This window comes from Hylobates moloch, unplaced genomic scaffold, assembly GCF_009828535.3.
Source record: "Hylobates moloch isolate HMO894 unplaced genomic scaffold, HMol_V3 SCAFFOLD_8, whole genome shotgun sequence".
NCBI lineage: Eukaryota > Metazoa > Chordata > Mammalia > Primates > Hylobatidae > Hylobates > Hylobates moloch.
In genome coordinates this window covers 11,333,166-11,355,462 of record NW_026652283.1, presented here as the reverse complement: position 1 = coordinate 11,355,462, position 22,297 = coordinate 11,333,166, and the positions used below count along the sequence as shown (strand labels likewise).

Here is a 22,297-nt window from a genome sequence, read left to right as displayed (position 1 = left end):
CTTCAAGTGTTCCTCTCACCTCAGGCTCCCGGTAAAGACTTTTTTTTTTTTTTTTGAGACAGAGTCTCACTCTGTCGCCTAGGCTGGAGTACAAGTGTCGTGATGTCTGCTCACTGCAACCTCTGCATCCCAGGTTCAAGCGATTCTCCTGTCAGCCTCCCAAGTAGCTGGGATTACAGACGCCCGCCACTACACTTGGCTAATTTTTTTGTATTTTTAGTAGAGATGGGGTTTCACCATCTTGGCCAGGCTGGTCTCGAGCTCCTGATCTCATGATCCACCAGCCTCGGCTTCCCAAAATGCTGGGATTACAGATGTGAGCCACCGCGCCTGGCCAAGATTTTTTTTAATAGAAAAAATTAACCAGGCCTGGTGGCACGTACCTATAGTCTTAGCTACTCCGGAGGCTGAGATGGGATGATCGCTTGAGACCGAAAGGCAGAAGTTTTAGTGAGTCGAGATTATGCCACTGCACTACAGCCTGGGTGACAGAGTGAGACCCTGTCTCAAAAAAAAAAATTTTTTTTTGGAGATGAAACTGAAGGTTATAAGATTTTTAGAAATAGAAAGAAAAAGAATAAAATTATTTAAAAAAGAAAAGAAAGATACTTTTTTTGCTTGCTCCATGAAATAGTCCTTTAAAAATGTATTCTAAGCTTATTTCAAAAAAGTTTCAGAGTACTCTTTCATCCTTATTTCATGAGCAAGCCCATGCTGATTCTATGCCTACTGTTTATTATTTTTATAGACTCACATAATGCCATTTCTCAGCTTTTACCTATTCGAGGTGAAAGGCACTGTTTCAAAAAGATGTTTCCTCACACCTAGCTCCCATAAAGTCTTCCACTGGCCTTTTCTGAACAGTTCCTGACATCATCACCCCTTTCCAGAGACAATCACCAAAGTTGCCTCAGCAAGCTCTTCCATTTGTGTGTGAATGATAGTTTTGCTTGTTTGTTTGCTTGATTTTTGTTGTTGTTGTTTTGGAGATGAAGTATTGCTCTGTCACCCGGGCTGGAGTGCAGTGGCGCGATCTCAGCCCACTGCAACCTCCACCTCCCAGGCTCAAACAATTCTCCTGCCTCAGCCTTCCGAGTAGCAGGGATTACAGGCACATGCCACCCTGCCTGGCTAATTTTTGTATTTTTGGAGATGGGGCTTCACCGTGTTGGCCAGGCTGGTCTTGAACTCCTGACCTCAGGTGATGCACCTGCCTCAGCCTCCCAAAGTGCTGGGATTACAGGCGTGAGCCACCGTGCCCGGCCGGTTTGGGGCTTGTTTTTAATCTGAGTAAAATAAATATTCTGTTTTCATTCCTGTTCTGGACTTGGTGCTGCCCAACATTTCCTGGGGCCTTCTGCTGGAAACTTTTGGACACATAGCCACAGTGATCTATAGGAACTTGGTGAAGGCATATACATATTTTTCACACAAATGACTAAGCTCTTTGTTCCTTTAATTTTCAAAAATTAGCTCTTTAGACAAACACCTTGTTTCCCCAATAAAATAGTATTATTAGAACTGGGAGTTTATATAACTATTCTGTTACAGGGATTATTTTATAACATAGCATAGGAATTTTAAAGTCCTAAGAGTTTAGAGCTACGGCCTCTCCTAACACTCCTGCTGCCCTCGCAATAATGAGATTCAAAACACGAAAGTGGCAACACCCTCCTTCCACATTTTACCAGGAGAACATACATATCATTGTGAATTTTGTAGATTTGCTTTACATTGAAGCCCTGGCTTCTAGATATTTCTCCAGAAGTAGGATAAAAAGTCGTTTTGTCTTAAGTAATGTTGCCTTTCACATAAGCTTCTTGAATTGACTGCTGCCAGTTCAAGATGGCCTTGTGCTGGCTGACGCAAATGCAGGGAAGGATTGCACAAGAAACCTTGATCTTTTCCCACGGTGTTCAGCACCTGGGTCATCAGCCTGGACTTAGCTCCTCCGCCACAGTTTCCCCCTTCCCCTTTTAGCACGTGGTTCTTGTGTTGTGTTCTGTTATTTCTGTTGTTTTGTTTTTTAAGACAGAAAGTTCTTAGGAGGGGGGATCATCCTTTCCCTAATTCTTAAAGGTTTCCGCAGTTGGCTTTGTTTTGTCTTGGAAAACTTCAAGCCTTTAGTGTGTTTCCCTTTCCCACTCAGCATGGAATGTGCCTGTTCACCTGCTCTGTTCTTGCTGCTGCAGGTGAGGCTCAAATACGTGCTGGTAACCTTCCTGCCCATGGCTTCCAGAGGTCGAGATCATACCTTCTCTTCGTGGTCGCCCACTCCGCCCCCTATGCTGTAAGGTCTCTGAGGTGAGGTGGAAGGTGTAGGCTGATTACACCTGCCCAATTTTCTGTCATAACAGTTGGGTCCCTGCCTACTCCCCAGTGTGCCTCCACCACGCCCTGCCACTTCCCAACCCTCCACTCATTCATGCTTTTCTCCCTTTTTCCTACTCCTAAATCCACTCCTTGCCACTGACACAGTGCTGGGCAGCTCTCCCCAACCCCCTTTACTCTGCTACCCTTCAGGCATGAGAAAAGCTACCTCTGCAGTTTCACCAGGTCCCTGCAAGGCAGCTCAGTCCCCAGCCAAAGTGCTAAGATGCACAGCAAGGCTGTTCTCCTGTTTCCACAGGTGCCACTGGGAGGTGGTTTGTTGTGGGGCAGGCTCGTGATGGAATTAGACCTTTTTCAGCATTCTCCAAGAGAGCTGCCTCTCCAGTTTTTCCTCTTTAATGTTTCCAGCAAACAGGTGGTTCCTCCACTGGTAGTAAATTCCTGGATATTTTTACCCACCACTCCATAAACAAAATGACAATGTTATTGGAAATGTCATACAACCAGGCATATGAGTAATGTCCCCATTAATCAATTTGCCAAAGAAAACAGGTTGCTATCTAAGCTTGTCTGGAGAGACGCTAGCTATGTGAAGGAAGAAAAACTGAAGCATCTGCTTTAAAGTACACTGTCAAGATATAAATGATATATGCTTGCTGATTAATATGTTTTAAAATAAATGAATTTTACAGGACCTTCAATATAATGCTATAAGCAGTGCCTGTAGGACAGAGGTAGAGATAACATGGAATCCAGGAGAGATGCAGGTTTTACTGGATTGGTCACTATATTAAGAAATGTCAAACTAAGAGAAATCCTTCAGCTATAGTATAACAAATTCATTCTTTTATCTATCTATCTTTTATCATTTGCAAAGTGCGTTGAGCAGGCGCTGTGCTATATACTAGAAATACAAAGATTAACTAGATAGGGCCTCTGCCCTCAAGGAGCTTACACACTAATGGGGATTTATTTTACATTTCATTTCCAAACTTCCTTAAGAATGTAAGTGAATAACTTCAATATAGTGTGTTAAGTGTGATAATAAAGGTATTCAGAAAATATAGAGAGGAACCAGGGCAAGCCTTTACAGAAAGGCTGATTTCTGAGCCAGGTCTCAAACACTGAGTACATGTTTTTCCAAGCAGGCAGGAAAAGAAACATTTGCAAAGTCATAGTTCTGTGAAACAATGGGGGGAGGGGGACTGCAAATAATTAAATTTGAGTGTAACATAGGCATCTCAAGAGATGAGAGCAGTGTCAAGAGCTGAGGCCAAAGAAGCGGACAGGTGATAGATGACGAAGCACCTTGAATGCCAAGCTTAGGATGTGGACTTAATTTGAAGGTACTGGGGAGCTACTGAAGGTTTAAGCAGGAGAGTGACAAATCTGAGAGAACTTGGCTTGTTCACATGCAGTTGGCAGCTCTCTATTCCTCTTATTTTTTTATTTTATTTATTTATTAACATTTTATTACACTAGATTATACCATACTCGTAATATATGCTATATGGTGGTACGGTATACAGAACTGAATATAACTGAGTGTAAGGGCCTGCCATATAGTAACCCTTCCCGATATCTGATGACTGAACAAAAACTCTTTAAAAGTGTCTCACCCTTGGTCAGATGGAGGTGGGACTGGAGGACCACAGGCCAAGTGTCCTGACTTCATTGCCCTTCAGGTTCTTTCTGTCATATACATGCAACAAGTGACAAAGGAACCATTGGGATGCCCCCATAAATACGTAGTGCAGCTACATGGTAATGCCCAATATATGTTCCAGAAATTATCTTAATCCCTTCTTTAATCAAAATTTTAATCCAATCTATTGTATCTGGGAAAGAACATTAACTTCTGAAATGTTAGTAGGATATGGATTTTACTCTAGAGAAGTCTTTCATTTTTAATTTTGCTGAACGATATCCATTTTGCAAGATGAGTGATACCTGTAATGGACACACAGCAGTTAGACTAAAAATTCTCAGTGCACTTCGTTTTCCCAGACCATGCCTATTAACATGTATTACCAAGAACTGATGGATGGGCAAATAGAATGATAAACAGCGAGATTGAATTTAGACTCCTATCACTTACTCAATAGAGTTGAATAAATATTATTTGAGAAACGTAGGCTGTTGGGCATGGTGGCTCGTGCCTGTAATCCCATCACTTTGGAAGGCTGAGGGGGTGCAGATCACTTGAGGTCAGGAGTTTGAGACCAGCCTGGCCAACATGGTGAAACCCCATCTCTACTAAAAATAAAAAAAAATTAAAAATAATTAGCCAGGTGTGGTGGTGCACGCCTGTAATCCCAGCTACTTGGGAGGCTGAGCTAGGAGAATGGCTTGAACCTGGGAAGCGGAGATTGCAGTGAGCCGAGATTGTGCCATTGCACTCCAGCCTGGTGACAGAGTGAGACTCTGTCTCAATAAAAAAAAAAAAAAAAGAAAAGTAAAGAAAGGTGGGCTGGCTACAGTAGTTCAAGCCTGTAATCCCTACACTTTGGGAGGCCAACACAGGAGGGTTGCTTGAGCCTAGGATTTCGAGACCAGTCTGGGTAACATAGCAACCCTGTCTCTTAAAAAATAACTTAAAAATTAGCCATCTGTGGTGGAGTATGCCTGTAGTCCTAGCTACTCAGGAGGCTGAGGTGGGAGAATCACTTGAGCCCAGGGGTTCAAGGCTGCAGTGAGCTATGATAGCACCACTGCACTCCAGCCTGGGTGACAGAGTAAGACCCTCTCAAAAAAAGAAAGGTGGCAAAATGAAAAAACACACCTTCCATGTTCTCTACAGACACTTTTCCTGAACCAGATGGAATTATCTTTTTCATTTGCAAAAGTTAAAAATGTAGCTTTAAAAATGTAGCTTATTTCAAAAGTAATACATGGCCACGGTAAAACATCCAAACAATAAAAAAAGGCCATAAGGTAAAAAATAAAAACAACATTTTCCCCGTCTCTCTGATGCACGCTTCAGAGTTAACCACTGTATATCCTTCTAAAAAGTTTCTATGCATTACAAAGAGTATAGGTATCTCCCTTTCATTTTTATACAAATGGTATTATATCATGCACACTGTTCTACATTTTTTCAATTAACTATATGTTGGATATTATTCCATATCACATTATAGAGCACTATTTTCATCCTTTATTGTTGCTTTTCTTTCCTTCCTTTCATAGTTTACTTTGTTTTACTTTTTATTTTTACTAGTTAATGCAGAAATATACAACCTTTGTTATACATATTTCTGTTCTTGTGTGAATTTATCTGTAGAACAGATTCCTAGAAGAGGAACCTCTAGATTAAAAGTATTTGCACTTGAATTTTTTTTTATTATACTTTAAGTTCTAGGGTACATGTGCACAATGTGCAGGTTTGTTACATATGTATACATGTGCCATGTTGGTGTGCTGCACCCATTAACTCGTGATTTACATTAGGTATATCTCCTAATGCTATCCCTCCCTGCTCCCCCTACCCCATGACAGGCCTCAGTGTGTGATGTTCCCCATCCTGTGTCCAAGTGTTCTCATTGTTCAATTCCTACCTATGAGTGAGAACATGCAGTGTTTGGTTTTCTGTCCTTGCAATAGTTTGTTCAGAATGATGGTTTCCAGCGTCATCTATGTCCCTACAAAGGACATGAACTCATCCTTTTTTATGGCTGCATAATATTTCGTGGTGTATATGTTGCACTTGAATTTTTTAGAAATATTGCCAACTTTCAAGGCGAGACATCCCTAGTGTTGAGGGGTTGGGCCTTCCACTAATTTCAAGGATTGAACCTGACACAAACCCCCCCTTTCCTTCCTTCTTGGGGGAAGAGAGAGTAGCTCCACTCCTGCAAGTCCCTACCCTAGAGGAGAGAGAGGAGAGACAGAGAGGCAGTGAGGGAAAGGAAAAGACAGAAAAAGAGGGAGTCAAAGAGAGAGAAAGAGAGGCAGAGAGAGAGAGGAAGAGACAGAGACAAAAAGGCAGTATGTTCAATTCTTTGCCTTCTACTTTTAAACTAAACTTCCTCATAAAGCAACCTTTTTCGATTACCTACTCCATCCTAACTCATTCTGATCACCTGCTCCACCCTAACTCATTCTGATCACCTACTCCATCCTAACTCATTCTGATCACCTGCTCCACCCTAACTCATTCTGATCACCTACTCCATCCTAACTCATTCTGATCACCTGCTCCACCCTAACTCATTCTGATCACCTGCTACCTGCTCTGCCCTGACTCCCACCAAAACACTCACCCTGTCATTCTCTTTAAATTAGCCAATCAGAATTAGTTTAGCCTGTGCAGTCTAACCCTAGCCAATAGGGGAATGACACAGCAGCAGGGGCCAAGTGCTTCTAGGATAAGAACCCCTTCCCCCTCCCTTGTCCAAATGTGCACTCCTCATTGTTCCATCTGTAAGGGTGCACCCTTCTATATAGAAGTAACTTGCCTTGCTGAGAATTAAAAGGAAATTTTTTTAAAAGAAATATTGCCAAATTTTCCTCCAAAAGCATTATAAATATATATACTTCCATCGGTAATGTGTTTCCCACTTGCCAGCCAACATGTTTTGTTATTAAACTTTTAAAGCTTTGCCAATTTGATTGGTTAAAAATTGCATCTTATTGCTATTTTAATTTGCATTATTTGAATTAGCAGTGAAGTTGAGTATTCTTTTTATGTGTGCGTTGGGTGCATTCATATTTCTTTTTCTGAGAAGTACCAGTTCATGTCCTCTGCTCATTCTTTTTTTTTTTGGGACGGAGTCTCGCTCTGTCGCCCAGGCTGGAGTGCAGTGGCGCAATCTTGGCTCACTGCAAGCTCCGCCTCCCGGGTTCACGCCATTCTCCTGCCTCAGTCTCCCAAGTAGCTGGGACTACAGGCGCCTGCCACTACGCCCAGCTAACTTTTTTGTATTTTTTAATAGAGGCGGGGTTTCACTGTGTTAGCCAGGATGGTCTCAATCTCCTGACCTCGTGATCTGCCTGCCTCGGCCTCCCAAAGTGCTAGGATTACAGGCATGAGCCACCGCACCCGGCCCTCTTTTTTTTTTTTTTTTTTTTTAAACAGAGTTTCCAGCTCTTGTTGCCCAGGCTGGAGTGTAATGGTGCTATCTCACCTCACCGTGACCTCTGCCTCCCGGATTCAGGTGATTCTCCTGTGTCAGCCTCCCGAGAAGCTGGGATTACAGGCATGTGCCACCACGCCCTGCTAATTTTGTGTTTTTAGTCTCTAACGGGGTTTCTCCATGTTGGCCAGACTGGTCTTGAACTCTTGACTCGGGTGATCCCGCCTCAGCTTCCCAAAGTGCTGGGATTACAGGCATGAGCCACCACGTCCGGCCTCCTTTGCTCATTCTTTTATGGGTGGTTGGCTTTACCTTACAGATTTCTTTCTTTTTTTTTTCAGACAGAGTCTAGCTCTGTGGCCCAGGCAGGAGTGCAGTGGCATGATCTTGGCTCACTGCAACCTGTGCTTCCCAGGCTCAAGTGATTCTCATGCCTTGGCCATCAGGGTAGCTGAGATTACAGGTGTGCACCACCACCACGCCTGACTACTTTTTGTATTTTTAATAGAGACCAGGTTTCACCATGTTGGCCAGGCTGGTCTTGAACTCCAGACCTCAAGTTGATTCGCCCACCTTGGCCTCCCTAAGTGCTGGAATTACCACAGGCGTGACCCACTGCACCCAGCCTACCTTACAGATTTCTAAAGATTTCATCTATACTAAAGGAATGAAAACATATAGGTAATATGTGTTGCCCACTTTTTTCCCAGATTGTCACTTGTCTTTGACTTTGTTGATTGTATTTTTTTATTCAGAAGTTTTCATTTTTAAGTAGTCATATTTATTAATCTTTTCTTTATGACAACTTCTGGATTTTATAGACAAATATTGCCAAGTTTTCATACTTAGAAAAAGCCTTCTCCATGCAAGATTATTCAAAAATTCATTATTTTATTCTAGTACTTTGGTTATTTCATTTTTATATTTAAGTCTTAGTTCTGGGATTTATTTTTGATGTGCAGAGAAAAAATATGGATGCATTTTCATTTTTTCTAAAAGACTAATCACTTATACCAACAACATTTATTGAATTTTTTCCCACTGATTTGGAATGCTCCTTTTATTGTAAACTAATTTTATTTGCATGTGGGTGCACTTTTGAGCTTTTTCCATTGATCTGTCTATTTCTGCACTATACCAACTGTTTCTTTTTTTTTTTTCTTTTTTTTGACGGAGTCTCGCTCTGTTGCCCAGGCTGGAGTGCAGTGGCACAATCTTGGCTCACTGCAAGCTCCACCTCCCGGGTTCACGCCATTCTCCTGCCTCAGCCTCCCGAGTAGCTGGGACTACACGTGCCCGCCACCACGCCCAGCTAATTTTTTGTGTTTTTAGTAGAGACTGGGTTTCACCATGTTAGCCAGGATGGTCTTGATCTCCTGACCTCATGATCCGCCCCCCTCAGCCTCCCAAAGTGCTGGGATTACAGGCGTGAGCCACTGCGTCCGGCCTCCAACTGTTTCAATTAATGTAGCTTTAGAACACATTTTAAAATACAATGAAACTAATTTCCTTTTTTTTTTTTTTAAAGAGACACAGGGTGTCTCTATGTTGCCCAGGCTGGGATCAAGTGATCCTCCCAGCTCTGCTTCCCAAAGTGCTGGCATTACAGGCGGGAGCCACTGCAGCCACTAGTTTCCTTTTATTACCCTTCTCTCATGTTTATATTCCCAGATGATCAATACTCAAGTTCCAGTGAAAAATTTAATTGTATGCTCTGTACAGAGTCATGATGGCTGGTGAGATAATTTAGTGATTCTTAATGGTCAGTATTTTTTATTGTTGTTTTTATTTCCATGATTGCAGTGTAAATAACATTGCTAGTGGTGAAATTTTTATTCATAATTATTCATATTTATTTTACTGATTTTTTTCATACATATTACGAGTCCTTTTTATGCTTCCCCAAAATGAACTTCTGACTGAAACTACTTGACAGTGTCCCAGTGCTTACTCGGCCACCATACTGAACCCTCTAAAACGCATAAAAGCAGGCAGTACCTACTCAGAATTGAGAAAATGATGCTTGCTTTAGATGTGGATAAAGAAAACTCATATTCATCATGCTTTTCTTTCCACAATCCCAATTGAGTTTAGGATTCCCAAATCAGCCTTTGTTCACTATTTTTTCCTCCATATTAAGTAACTCCCATCTATATATATATAGTTCTAGATGCAACTTTTCGATCTTGGATGTAAAGAGAGATTTACCAAAAAGCACTAAGGAAACATTTAGAATCTTAGCAACTGCAGTCACCGTGGCCAAATTCTAACCCTCACATGATTTATCATGTACTACACATCTTCTCCCTGTCCATGCCTCTCACCTATTAAAGTCCACAGGCGTTCTAAAGGCCCCTTGAAACATCTGTGAGTCACAGGCAGGGAATTTAGAAATGAAAAGCTAGAAAGTTCAGACATTACAAGCAGAAGGACATGACCAATAGCTTGTTGACAAGCTCTGTCCTTCCTCATCCTCACCTTCCCCACTTCTGTCCCCACCCAAGATCTGAAGGTTCAAAGCAGGAGATCACTTATATAGGATTTCTTTTCTTTTCTTTTTTTTTGAGACAGAGCCTCACTCTATGGCCCTGGCTGGAGTGCAGTGGTGCAATCTCCACTCACCGCAACCTCTGCCTCCCAGTTTCAAGTGACTCTTGTGCCTCAGCCTCCCAAGTAGCTGGGATTACAGGCACACGTCACCATACCCAGCTAATTTTTGTTTTTGTTTTGTTTCGTTTTGTTTTTAGTAGAGACGAGGTTTCACCATTGTTGGCCAGGCTGGTCTCGAACTCCTGACCTCATGCTATCTACCTACCTCAGCCTCCCAAAGTGCTGGGATTACATGTGTGAGCCACCACACTTGGTCCACCTCTATAGGATTTGCCAAGAGAATTTCTCAGTCAGCCTCCCAACTTCTAACTCTCTGTTCATCTTAAAGCTTCAAGTGAGTATTATTCTAACCACTGCACCCAGAAAAGATGGAGAAACAGGAACTGATAGACTCCCTGATAAAACACAGTGAGAAGTAGCTGTCATTGCTTTATGTGACCATGAGCACAGTCCAAAGATATAGCTAGTTGCCTTGTGATACTGTGAGCTCTGCCTTGGATTACCTTCTGCCTGAACGCTTTCCATAGGATTCCTGAATTGGGACAGAGCTTGGACTAAATGATCTTTGAATTGGTATATTGGAGTCTTGGAAAGCTGGTGGTAGCTGAGCTGAATCTAAAATGACATTCAAATAGGCACAGAAAGGAGGGGAGGAGGAAAAGAGACAATGGCATTCCCAGTAGAGGGAATAGTATAAACAAAGACATGAAGAGGATGTGTACAGCATAGCAGAAGCTACAGACAGTTTGGTACTGTATTTTTGGAGTATTAAATACCAGGAAAGGAGTAGCAGGGATAATACTGGAGAAGTAGAAAGTGGCTGGGTCCTGGGAGTCCTAGTTTACTGTGATCAAAAGCTTAGGTGTTATCCTAGTAAATATTTGTAGGTTTTTAAGCAGATAAATGACATATGGTAACTGGGATAGCTCCATATATAAGTATCATTAATGATGACCTTACCAAAAAGAATATGAGGCAATTTTGAAATTAGCTTTGTTAATGAAAGCTGGTGAGATTCTTGTCATATATATGCTAAAGGATCATTGTACCCATTATCACATTGACAAAAAGACATCTCCACCTAGCTGCTTCTTTTTTTTTGAGATGGAATTTCACTCTGTTGCCCAGGCTGGAGTGCGGTGGTGCGATCTTGGCTCACTGCAAGCTCTGCCTCCCAGGTTGAAGCCATTCTCCTGTCTCAGCCTCCTGAGTAGCTGGGAATACAAGGGTGCGCCACCATGCCCGGCTAATTTTTTTTTTTTTTTTTGAGATGGGGTCTCACTCTGTTGCCCAGGTTGGAAGTGCAGTGGCATGATCTCTGCTCACTGCAAGCTCTGCCTCCCAGGTTCATGCCATTCTCCTGCTTCAGCCTGCCGAGTAGCTGGGACTACAGGCACATGCCACCATGCCCAGCTAATTTGTTGTATTTTCAGTAGAGATAGGGTTTCACTGTGTTAGCCAGGATGGTCTCGATCTCCTGACCTCGTGATCCATCCGCCTCGGCCTCCCAAAGTGCTGGCATTACAGGCGTGAGCCACCGTGCCCGGCCATTTTTGTATTTTTACTAGAGGTGGGATTTCACCACGTTAGCCAGGCTGGTCTTGAACTCCTGATCTCAGGCAATCTGCCTACCTCAGCCTCCCAAAGTGCTGGAACTACAGGCGTGAGCCACCCGGCCTGGCATCCACCTAGATTCTTAAGCCGAGTTATGACACAGTTGCATTTATGTATCATAAAGTTCATCCTTACAGCATTGTGGGGAATCATTTTAAGGGTATTAGGACTGGAAGTAGGGAAACAAAACATTGTTTGGAATTGTCTAGGTGAATGGTGACAGAGGCTTGAACTAGGGCAGTAGGTGGAGACATTTGTTGAAGACAAAGCTAGCAGATTTGCTTGAAGAGACAGTGTGATGTAAGATGGTACCAAAGAAATGCACCTCATAATTGACTTATAGCCCCAACTTCTGCATTCTGAAATCCATCCCGGCTTCCTGCTCAGCTCATGCTTCTCGAAGGCTACTTCATGACTGAGTGCAGCAGGAATATTAAGGCAGGCCCATTCCTGGGGAATGTGGGACCCCTCTAATGGGCAACTTTAGCTCCAAGATGTTACATTGTCCTTGCTGAACATTTTTAATACTGCACTGCAGTCTAAGATTCCTCCACCCAAACTTTCTTCCACACAACCCACCAACCTTCCACCTAACCTTCCTTCCACACAACCCACCAACCTTCCACACAACCCACCAACCTTCCACCTAACCTTCCTTCCACACAACCCACCAACCTTCCTTTGTCCTTCCTTCTACCCAACATCTGTCTCCCTCCTGTTCTTCCTTTCATTCTTCCTTCTATGTCTCATAAGGGACAAACCTGTATCATGGTCTGATGGCTCTCCTAGAGGACCTGGACTAATATTTGTTGTGGGTAAGTTTTTGGGCTCTGGAGTCACAATAATTTGGGTGGTAATCTGGCTCTATCAATCCTTGATATATGAGTTCAAGCAAGTAATGTAATCTCTTAAAAGTGCCAATCTTCTCATCTTAAAATCCTAATTGTTTTCAGGATTCAATTAATCAGGCTTATAAAATGCTCAGCACAGTACCTGGCACACAGTAAGTACTTGGTAAGTGTTAGTTATTCTTATTATTAGATATGGGGGGTGAAGGGAAGGAAGAAGTCAGGTATAATCCTTAGGTTTCTAGGCTACTTACAATATATAAAGTAATCACAGATATTTCACTCAACTCTCCTTTTTCATATAGCAGATATCCTTTTGAGTATGAAGAGATTAGGAAATCTTTCCTTTCTTTCCTCCGTACTCCTAAATTTCTTGACTCCTGCAGTTTTCATAGCTGATGGAAGATAAACTACTAACCTATACATCAACATGGACATAAGAAAGGATTCTTGGCTGGGCGCGGTGGGTCACACCTGTAATCCCAGCACTTTGGAAAGCCGAGGCAGGTAGATCACTTGAGGTCATGAGTTTGAGACCAGTCTGGCCAATATGGTGAAACCCTGTCTCTACTAAAAATACAAAAAAATTAGCTGGGCGTGGTGGTGTGTGCCTGTAGTCCCAGCTACTCAGGAGCCTGGGGCAGGAGAGTTGCTTGAACCTGGGAGGCAGAGGTTGCAGTGAGTGCCGAGATAGCAACATTGCACTCCAGCCTGGGCCTCACAGCAAGACTGTGTCTCAAAAAAAAAAAAAAGAAAAAAAGAAAGGGTTCTTCTGACTCTGGAGTTTAGAGGGTAACCTTTTACCACATTACCCCAGTCACTCCTACTTCTGGTAGGAGACAAGCTATGAGAAGTTTCTTCTCCCTTATAGAGGAAAGACCTCTTTTAGAGCTCCTTCATGTAAGAAGGGAGGAAAAGTTACCAAACCTCCTTGAGGAATTAAATTAGGACAAAACTAGGTGTTTTATTTAGGACAACTTAGCTATTGTCCTAATAGCTAAGTGCAGGAGCACCTTTGGGTTGTCCTGCTTTGTGGAGGCCCCCTGACCTAAGAACATGTTATATATTGATCAGGAAAGGAATTGGATATAGACTTGGAAGTGATCTTTGTAAAATCAGAAGGAGGATCCTAGGACTCTAAGGGCATACTCACAGGGCAGTGAGCAAGAAGTGAAGTTGCAGGGGAGCTGGGCACTGTGGCTCATGCCTGTCATGCCAGCACTTTGGGAGGCTGAGGTGGGAGGATCACCTGAGCCCGGGAGTTTCAGACCAGCCTGGGCAACATTTTAGAAATGTTTAAATTTTTCTACATGCATGGTGGCATGTGTCTGTGGTCCCAGCTACTCAGAAGGGTGAGGCAGGAGGATTGCTTGAGCCCAGGAGGTTGAGGCTACAGTGAGCTGTGATGGTGCCACTGCACTCCAGCCTGGGTGACAGAGTGAGAGCTTGTCTCAAAACATAATAAATAAGTAAATAAATACATAAATAAAGACAGGTACACTGTAAAGTGCACACTAGCAAATGATCTTTCCCTTTCTCAGTACTTATAAGGCTTAAGACAGGGCCAGAATTCAAATCATAGACTGGCATACAGAGTTTAAACTAGTAACATTAGAAAGGGAAAATGTAAACTCCTGAACAAAATTTTAAGAAATTTCTATAAACCTGGAATGCGGAAAATCTAGCTGAACAGTTTATATGAAAAATATTATGGGTTTTATTTAGGCTAACTGCCAGTGCCATGGGAGCCAACAGTGTAATTTTAGCTTGTAAAGAAATGAGTGCAATCTCTGCCTGCATAGAAGTACAATATTCATTTAATAACGAGTAACTTCACCTTTCTTATCTGCAAAATTAGACGCTAGATTAGATGATTTCCAGGTCCCATACAGTGCTATTTTATGAGTATATGACTCTATGACTTAGAAGTTCTAAACTTGAATCCTGCATTTCCAGAAAATGACCATTGGAAAGAAATATAGGCTTGACGAAAACATAATTCATTTCTCTGGTTAACTTTATAGTTTGGATAATCTCCGAAGAGAAAACAAAAAAGATTCTTTTTCTGTGTGTGTGCTAACCTGACCCACAGATATACACCATGTCAAGCTTCACACAGAACTATTTTGCTTCAGGTGGCAAGCCTGAGAAACCAGTTTTTCCTGAAGTTTGCCTGATAAATACGTTTATGATGAGCTGTACTGTCATTCTTTTATCTTGCCATAACCTTGGAGGGCCCCTCCTAAGCTGGCCAACTGCCTGTTGACGTTGGTAATCAAGGATTTCAGAGGCAGACATCAAGGCCAACATGGGGCAATGACAGGAGGGACTAGAGTGCTCTGCCATACGAGGCTGTGGGAAGGCATGGATCCGAGTTTTAGCCACAGCATAATAGGCGGTCTGTGATGGTTTTGTGGGTAACCAGTGAGCTTCCCCAGTTGATCAGTGCAGTTATCATTCTATTTTAGACCCCTAATTGGCATTTCCAAGCATTTTAAATATGTTTTGAGAAAAAGGCAATAAAAGAGACTAAATCTGGGGGAAAGCAAAGCTTCAGTAAAAATAGCATTCCAAATATTTCAGCTGGGATCTCTTTGTCTAGCTAACAGAGATTTGGAGAGTGGATCAGAAGGCCTGCATCTCCTTCCCCTTGTGCAATTATCCAGGTATATGCCCGTGGGCAAGCCATTGAACTGATCCTGGGCCCCTGTTTCCTCACAAGATGAAGAGGAGCCCCACTTTGCTACTTCCAAGAGCATAGGAGCTGAGCACCTTTGGGTTGCCCTGGTTTGTGCAGGCCCCCTGAACTAAGAGCACATTATATATTGATCAGGAAAGGAATTGGATATAGGCTTGGAGGTGATCTCTGCAAAGTCAGAAGGAGGATCCTAGGATTCTAAGGCTATATGCACAGGGCAGTGAGCAAGAACTGAAGTTACAGGACACCCAGGTTCCTGTCTCAGGTAAGTCCCTTCCAGGTGTTGGCTGAGTTGCTCTATGGCTCATTTTCTTAATTGTGTCAAGCAGAAGAGGTCACAGAGGGTGGAGCATTGGCCAATGCATCATGTTCTCAAAGTTCTGAAAAAAGGACAGAGGGAGCAGAAAGGCCAGAAGAGGAGTTTCCACAGCAAACTGACCACAACTGACTATCCCATTCCCTTCCCAGACTGGAAGGGACAAAGGCACCAGGTAGCTGCAGCCTCCATGGTTTCATAAGTACCTTCATCCCTTTAGCACCATAGCCACCAACTTGAGCAAGGAAATCAAGATCTTTAACAAACAGGGGAAGTCCAGGAGATGGTAATTAGGTGAACTTTTGGAGATTTTGCGGGAATCCATAGATGTTTATCTTTTCAAGAGATAGACTCCCTTTTAAATTTTGGTAAAATCTACATAAATATCTTTTACCATTTTAGCCATTTTTACATGTACAATTCAGTGGAGAGGCTCTTTTTGATAACTTTCGTTCTCTCCCTGTGCTGATGTAGACTGTACTCCCTGCTAGGAAGATTCGTGGTTGTTCTGTAGGGTCATTCTGAGGGCTTCATCCAGTTAAGTGGATTTGGCTCCTGCAATAGGGGAATAACCCAAAATACCAGAAACAGGACAGGAAATTATTCTGTGGTCATTTATCCTTGATACTGATGAGATCAGATTTGCTGCTCTGTCCCTTTAATTTTTATCTCTGCATCGTCCCTAACCACTTATCTTGACCTGTGGCTTGCCCTTGGGCCTGATCTCTTTCATTATAGTGCATTTTGGTTCTCTGCTGACTCCTGGCTCATTCTGACTATTAAAAAAAAAACCTATTTTTCTTGGGATATGACTTGTCTGCCCCTTCAGTGGTCCTTGCAGAGCTTATTTGTCAGATACGATTGACAGCTTCTGCTCTCTACCTGAGCTCCAATCCCATTTCCCTGACTGCCTACTGGCCATTTCCTCTGGAATGTGCAGGTCATTGTTCTGACAAGCAGATTGCAACATGTCCAAAAACAACCTTCTTTTTTTTTTTTTTTTTTTTTTTTTTTGCCACAAATCAGCTGCTCATATGAACTGTCAGTCCCTGTCAATAGTCCATGAAGTTATTTAGATATAGAGAAGCAAATTCCTCTTTGATTTGATCTCCTCTTTCATCACTCTCAGCTGTCAGCCCCTGGAACAATCCGGTTTTCCTTCAAATATTGATCTTGTTTCTGTCCTTCCCTCTCTCCTATGCCCATTTCTAGGTCCTTACTTCCTCTAATATCATCTAATGTTCATGTCTACCCTTTCCCTGATTCAATTCCCTGTGAAAGACTGAGGCCAGACCTAGACTACCTTCATTAATCAAATCATGTCTATTCAAAACTCTGAAGTTCTTCCCTATTTATATAGACTTCTTTCTCTTCTTTGCTGTCAAAATTTCCTCTAATCTGATCTCATACTAGACAATATTTCTGCCAGGTGGCTATATTGTAATGGGAAGTTTAATGGACTTGGAGTTAGTGGATCTGCTTTCAAATCCTAGCCCTGTACTCAGCAGAATGACCTTGGGCAATTCACTGACTCTTGAAACCTTGAATCCCCATTTGCAAAACTGGGGTGATAATACCTATGTCATAGGGAAGTTTATGAGATTGTAGTAATATCTGTGGAGACAGTTTAGCATTGTGCTCGGAACCCGTGTTTGGGCTGACGTACTTGGTTCAATACCAGGCTTTCCCACTCAGTGACTATGTGACCTGAAGCAAGTTCCTTAGCCTGTCTGGGTTTCATCAGTTTCATCTGTAAAATGGATACATTACCTATGAGGTAGCATATACCTCATAGGTCTGTAGTGACAATTAAATGAGATAATATATGTAAAGCACTTTAACACAGTGCAAGGCACATTGTAAGCTGTAATAGGTGTAAACGATTATAATTATGCAGCAAGAGACCTAGTGTAATCAGCACTTGATATATGTTTGGTAAGTTTGTTTGTGTGAGACAGTGTCTCACTCTGTCACTGACACTGGTGTGCAGTGATCATAGCTCACTTGCAGCCTCGACCTCCCAGGATCAAGCTGTCCTTCCACTTCAGCCTCCCAAGTAGCTGGGACTATAGACGCTCACCTTCACACCCTGCTAAATTGTTTTGTATTTTTTGTAGAGAAAGGGTCTCACTGTGTTTCTCAGGCTAGTCTTGAATTTTTGGGCTCAAGCGATCCACCCACTTTGGCCTCCCAAAGTGCTGGGATTATAGGCGTGAGCCACCGCGCCCAGCCTAAGTATGTTGATGAATTCATCTTATTCAGATGATCTTACTTCCCATTAATTTTTGCTATGTACATTCTTATGCCACCCTTCCTCCAGACAGACTGACTGCTTTGGTTTTCCATGAATATATCTTTCACTTTTCCTGCCTTTGATAATGGTTTCCTATTATAATTTATAATTCATCACATGAAATAGTAGGTGCTATATCATTTCTAGGATGTCATAATTTCTCTTTCCTGCCAATCCAGATTCTTTCCATTTTTTAAGGTCTCTCCTAAACGTTGGCTTGGTGACACTTTCCCTCATTACTTCTGTACTTATCAGTGTCTCATTTTTCTGAACCAATTACCCTTGGCTTAGCACTTGATGCCATTAATCTGCCAGGTATACTTAGCTACTGTTTCCTGTATATTCATTTTGTGTCTTCAACTAAAATGAAAACGTTCCTCAATCCAGCCTTGTTTCAGAACATGCAGTAAATATATAGTGACTATTAAATCCATTAGATCCAACATTCTAGAATAATTTTTTAGGTCTACAGCCTCTTATCAAAAGACTGGCCTATGAGGGTGGGCAGAGGGTTTGGGAATAAGAAGTTCCTGCTGCATTGGACAAGGTCCTTTGGCCTCCAGGCCACGTTGTCAGAGAAGTGCTTAAGCATAGGGGCCCCGAAGGTGAGGGGCTGGAAGTAGACCATCAGACCATCCCTGACACAGACAGGAAAGTGTCCCCATTCAAGTCTCATTCTTGCTGTGACAGGCTTTGCCTTTAACTAGTTTCTCAAACTTCTTGCACTTTTACACAACATTTGCCCTACTGAGAAACTGGTTTTGCGTGAAACTTCCCATGGCTTGAAGCAAGTCTCCATGATGGTGTTTGCATACCACTGGGGTTTTATTCCTCCCATACATGCCAATAAAGATGAAGTGGCATTAAGATGACGTGATATGAAGGACATCACTGCAGCCTGCAAAGCAGAGAATGTTTGAACTATATGAAAGAGTCATACCAGGATTTCACAATTACAGAGAAGGCCAAGAAAGACTAGTCAAGAATGCAAGGTGAATAACGCTGTCTCTGCTCCAGTTCTTACGGGTACTGTAGCCTCCATTGAACTCCCATTTCTCTGCACTCCTGTAGTACATATTATCTGGACTACACAATTCAGTCCTGCATTACACAGTGTCCTTCAAAAATTGCTTTGTGTGTTGTGTCCTCCCAGCTAGTTGTAAGTTCCTGAGAATACAGACCACATCTTATACTTACTTCCTTGCTGTTGTATATAGAGCTTCGCAATACCATTTAACTCAGTGTTGGGCACAATAAAATTCTCAACAGTAAATGTTGACGGATTTGATTTTGGAAATGTAAATTTATAAAAAGTGGCCCTGCAAAGGAGAATGAGAAGACTCACTTCCTTTTGAGGGCTGTGGGCCTGGGAGTCCCATCGTCATTTGCAGTGTTGCCAGCAGCAGCAGCCTCCTTCCACAGGACAGGGAGTCAGTACAGCACTGGTAGGACACATGGTTTCAGTGCTTTCCCACTCAGGAGAAGACCACTCAGCACAGTGCCAGAGACCTTGCCCTGATTCCCCTTTCTCCTCCCAATCATAGAGGCCATGCAGGTAGAACTTGAGGGGCATCAGAGATTATCTGACTGAACTGCCTTGTTTTGTAGGTGAGGAAACAAGGCAAGAGCAGCTGAGGGTGGTGGAGAGCATATGCATGGGCTTTGGAGTTAGGCAGTACTGGACTCTAATCCCAGTGCTGTTACCCTTTAGCTGTGCGATTGTGGGAGAGTGTGTTAACATCTCAGAACCTTGATTTCCTCATCTTTAAAGTACAACAATGGCGACCCACAGGAAATGTTGTAAAAACTCAGTGAAATAATATATGCAAACAGAGTGCTTGGCAATAATAGATGCTCAATACCTGTTGGGCTCTCTATTTTCCTTCTCTTGAGTCTCCTGCCCAAAGTCATAAAACAATTTAGTGCTAGCCTCTCCTGTTTTTCAAGCTGTTTTCTTTCAATCAGGTACTAAAGCTAGCCTCCTACCTACTAGAAAATTAGGATCAACCATTAACAAGTTTTTTAATGCTGAAATTTATAACAAAATTTTTAATGCTCACCGGACGTGGTGGCTCATGCCTGTAATCCCAGCACTTTGAGAGGCCAAGGCAGCCAGATCACCTGAGGTCGGGAGTTTGAGACCAGCCTAACCAACATGGAGAAACTCTGTCTCTACTAAAAATACAAAAATTAGCCGGGCATGGTGGTGCATGCCTGTAATCCCAGTTACTTGGGAAGCTGAGGCAGGAGAATTGTTTGAATGGGCGGAGGTTGCGGTGAGCCGAGATCGCACCATTGCACTCCAGCCTGGGCAACAAGAGTGAAAACTCCATCTCAAAAAAAAGAAAATCTCAAGGTTTGGACATCATTATTTTGAGCACATTTATATACCTTGAGATAAAAGAACTTAAAAGATAGAAATACTAAATTTCAGTGTAAAATTCAAAGGCATTGAGGTTTTATCCATTTCCAACTACAGTGTTTGAACTTTTTTTACTCCTAAAATAGTACTCATGGCCTTTTACCCCTTACAAAAATAAAAACATTTCTGGCTTTGCAACCTGATATTTTTCACCTGTCTTTCTTAAGACATACTCTGCTGTCCATTAATCACCAATTGGATCTAAAATGAAAACACTGCTGTTGGGGTTCTGTTAAAAAAATAGAAACTTTTTTTTTCTTTTAGACAGGGTCTCACTCTGTCACACAGTCAATGGCACAACCATGGCTCACTGCAGCCTCAAACTCCTGGGCTCAAGTGATCCTCCCACCTCAGCCTCCTGAATAGCTGGGATACCTGTAATACAGGTATTACAGGTATACCCAGCTAAAAAAAAAATAGAAACATATTAGTAACAATCATGTGTAGTGGTTTTGTTTCAGAAATAAAATACACATTCAGTCAGGTGTGGTGGCTCATGCCTGTAATCCTGGCACTTTGGGAGGCTGAGGCGGGAGGATCACTTGAGTCTAGAAGTTTGAGACTAGCCTGGTCAACATAGTAAGACCCTCTCTTTACAAAAAAAAATACATAAATACATAAATACGAAAATTAGCTGGACATGGTGGTATGTGCCTGTAGTCCCAGCTACTAGGGAGGCTGAAGTAGGAGGATTGCTAGAGCCTGGGAGGTTGAGGCTACTGTGAGCTGTGCTTGGGCCACTGTACTCTAGCCTGGGTGACAGAAGAGCAAGACTCTGACTTGAAGAAAAAAAGAAATGGACATTCATATCATTTATAAAAGTCAATGGTTGATGATAAACCTTTTTTTCCCCCATACTGGAAAGGATTTCCTGAGATCATTATTTCTTTTTTTTTCTCTGCCTCAGCCTCCCGAGTAGCTGGGATTACAGGTGACTGCCACCACACCTGGCTAATTTTTGTATTTTTAGTAGAGACGGAGTTTCACCATGTTGGCCAGGCTGGTCTTAAACTCCTGAACTGGTGATCCACCCACCTCGGCCTCCCAAAGTGCTGGGATTATAGGCGTGAGCCACTGTGCCCAGCCAAGATCATTATTTCTTTAAGAATTTTTAGTTAACAGTCATTGTATTTAGCTACAAGTAAATCTTCAAGCATGGAATAGAATCAGACAGACCAGAAGAAAAATATTATCATGAAAGGCCTCCCAATTGTGATTATTACAATTATCATATTGTGATAGATGGTTCATGATTTAGAGGATCAGTTAGGTCCTGCAAGACAGAGACAAAGCAGGGGCAAATCTCCCTGGAGTTTTCTTTGTGGAGGGTATGGTAGGCAAAATGATGATCCCCCAAAATATTCACATCAAAATTCTCAAAACCTGTCCTATGTTATATTACATGGCAAGGGAGATAAAGTTGCAAAGGGAATTAAGGTTGCTAATTAGCAGATCTTAACATAGGCGGAGCAGTCTGGGTTATCCAGGTGGACCCAATGTAATCACAAGGGTCTTTAATAGGAGATGTGGGAGGCAGAAGTCAACCAGAGGGATGGTTGATGAGGTGAAAAGAACTCAAGCTGCTATTGCTGGGTTTGAAGATGGAGGAAGAAGGCCATGAGCCAAGGAATGCAAATGGCCTCTAGAAACTTAAAATCGTGAGAGAATGGATTATCTCCTAGAGACTCCAGAAAAGAATGCAGCCCTGCTGACACCTTGATTTTATTAGGGAGACCATTTTGTACTTCTGAATTACAGAACTGTGAGACAATACATTTATGTTGTTCTCAGTCACTAAGTTTGGGGTAATTTGTTTAAGCAGTGATAGGAAACGAATACAGAAGGTCTCTCCAAACAAAGACTAACAGACCATCTTCCTCCAAAGATCCTGTTTAGCATTCTGGAATTTCACAAGACTATGAGTTACAAAGTTCCAAAAGGGACTGAGCCATGGGGAGAGGCTGAAAGCCAAAGTTGTGGAGGCACAGTGATCAGCGGTTAGCAGAGAGTGCCTCTCATGTTTGACACCATAAAGAATGGAGAGGAAATATAAATGAACTATTAACCTCAAGGAGAGACATGATTAATAG

The 22,297-nt window shown here is 42.4% G+C and overlaps 1 protein-coding gene across 1 annotated transcript in view; it reads left to right on the top strand.

Moving 5' to 3' along the window:
• Positions 1 to 2,269: 2,269 nt before the first annotated feature.
• DUSP16 (dual specificity phosphatase 16) overlaps positions 2,270 to 22,297 on the top strand; it is a 125,036-nt gene continuing 105,008 nt past the window's right edge. Inside the window, exons 1-2 of the mRNA XM_058443586.1 lie at positions 2,270 to 2,304; positions 12,584 to 12,644. The gene's annotated coding sequence lies outside the window, so the exon portion shown is untranslated. The remainder of the gene's footprint in view (positions 2,305 to 12,583; positions 12,645 to 22,297) is intronic.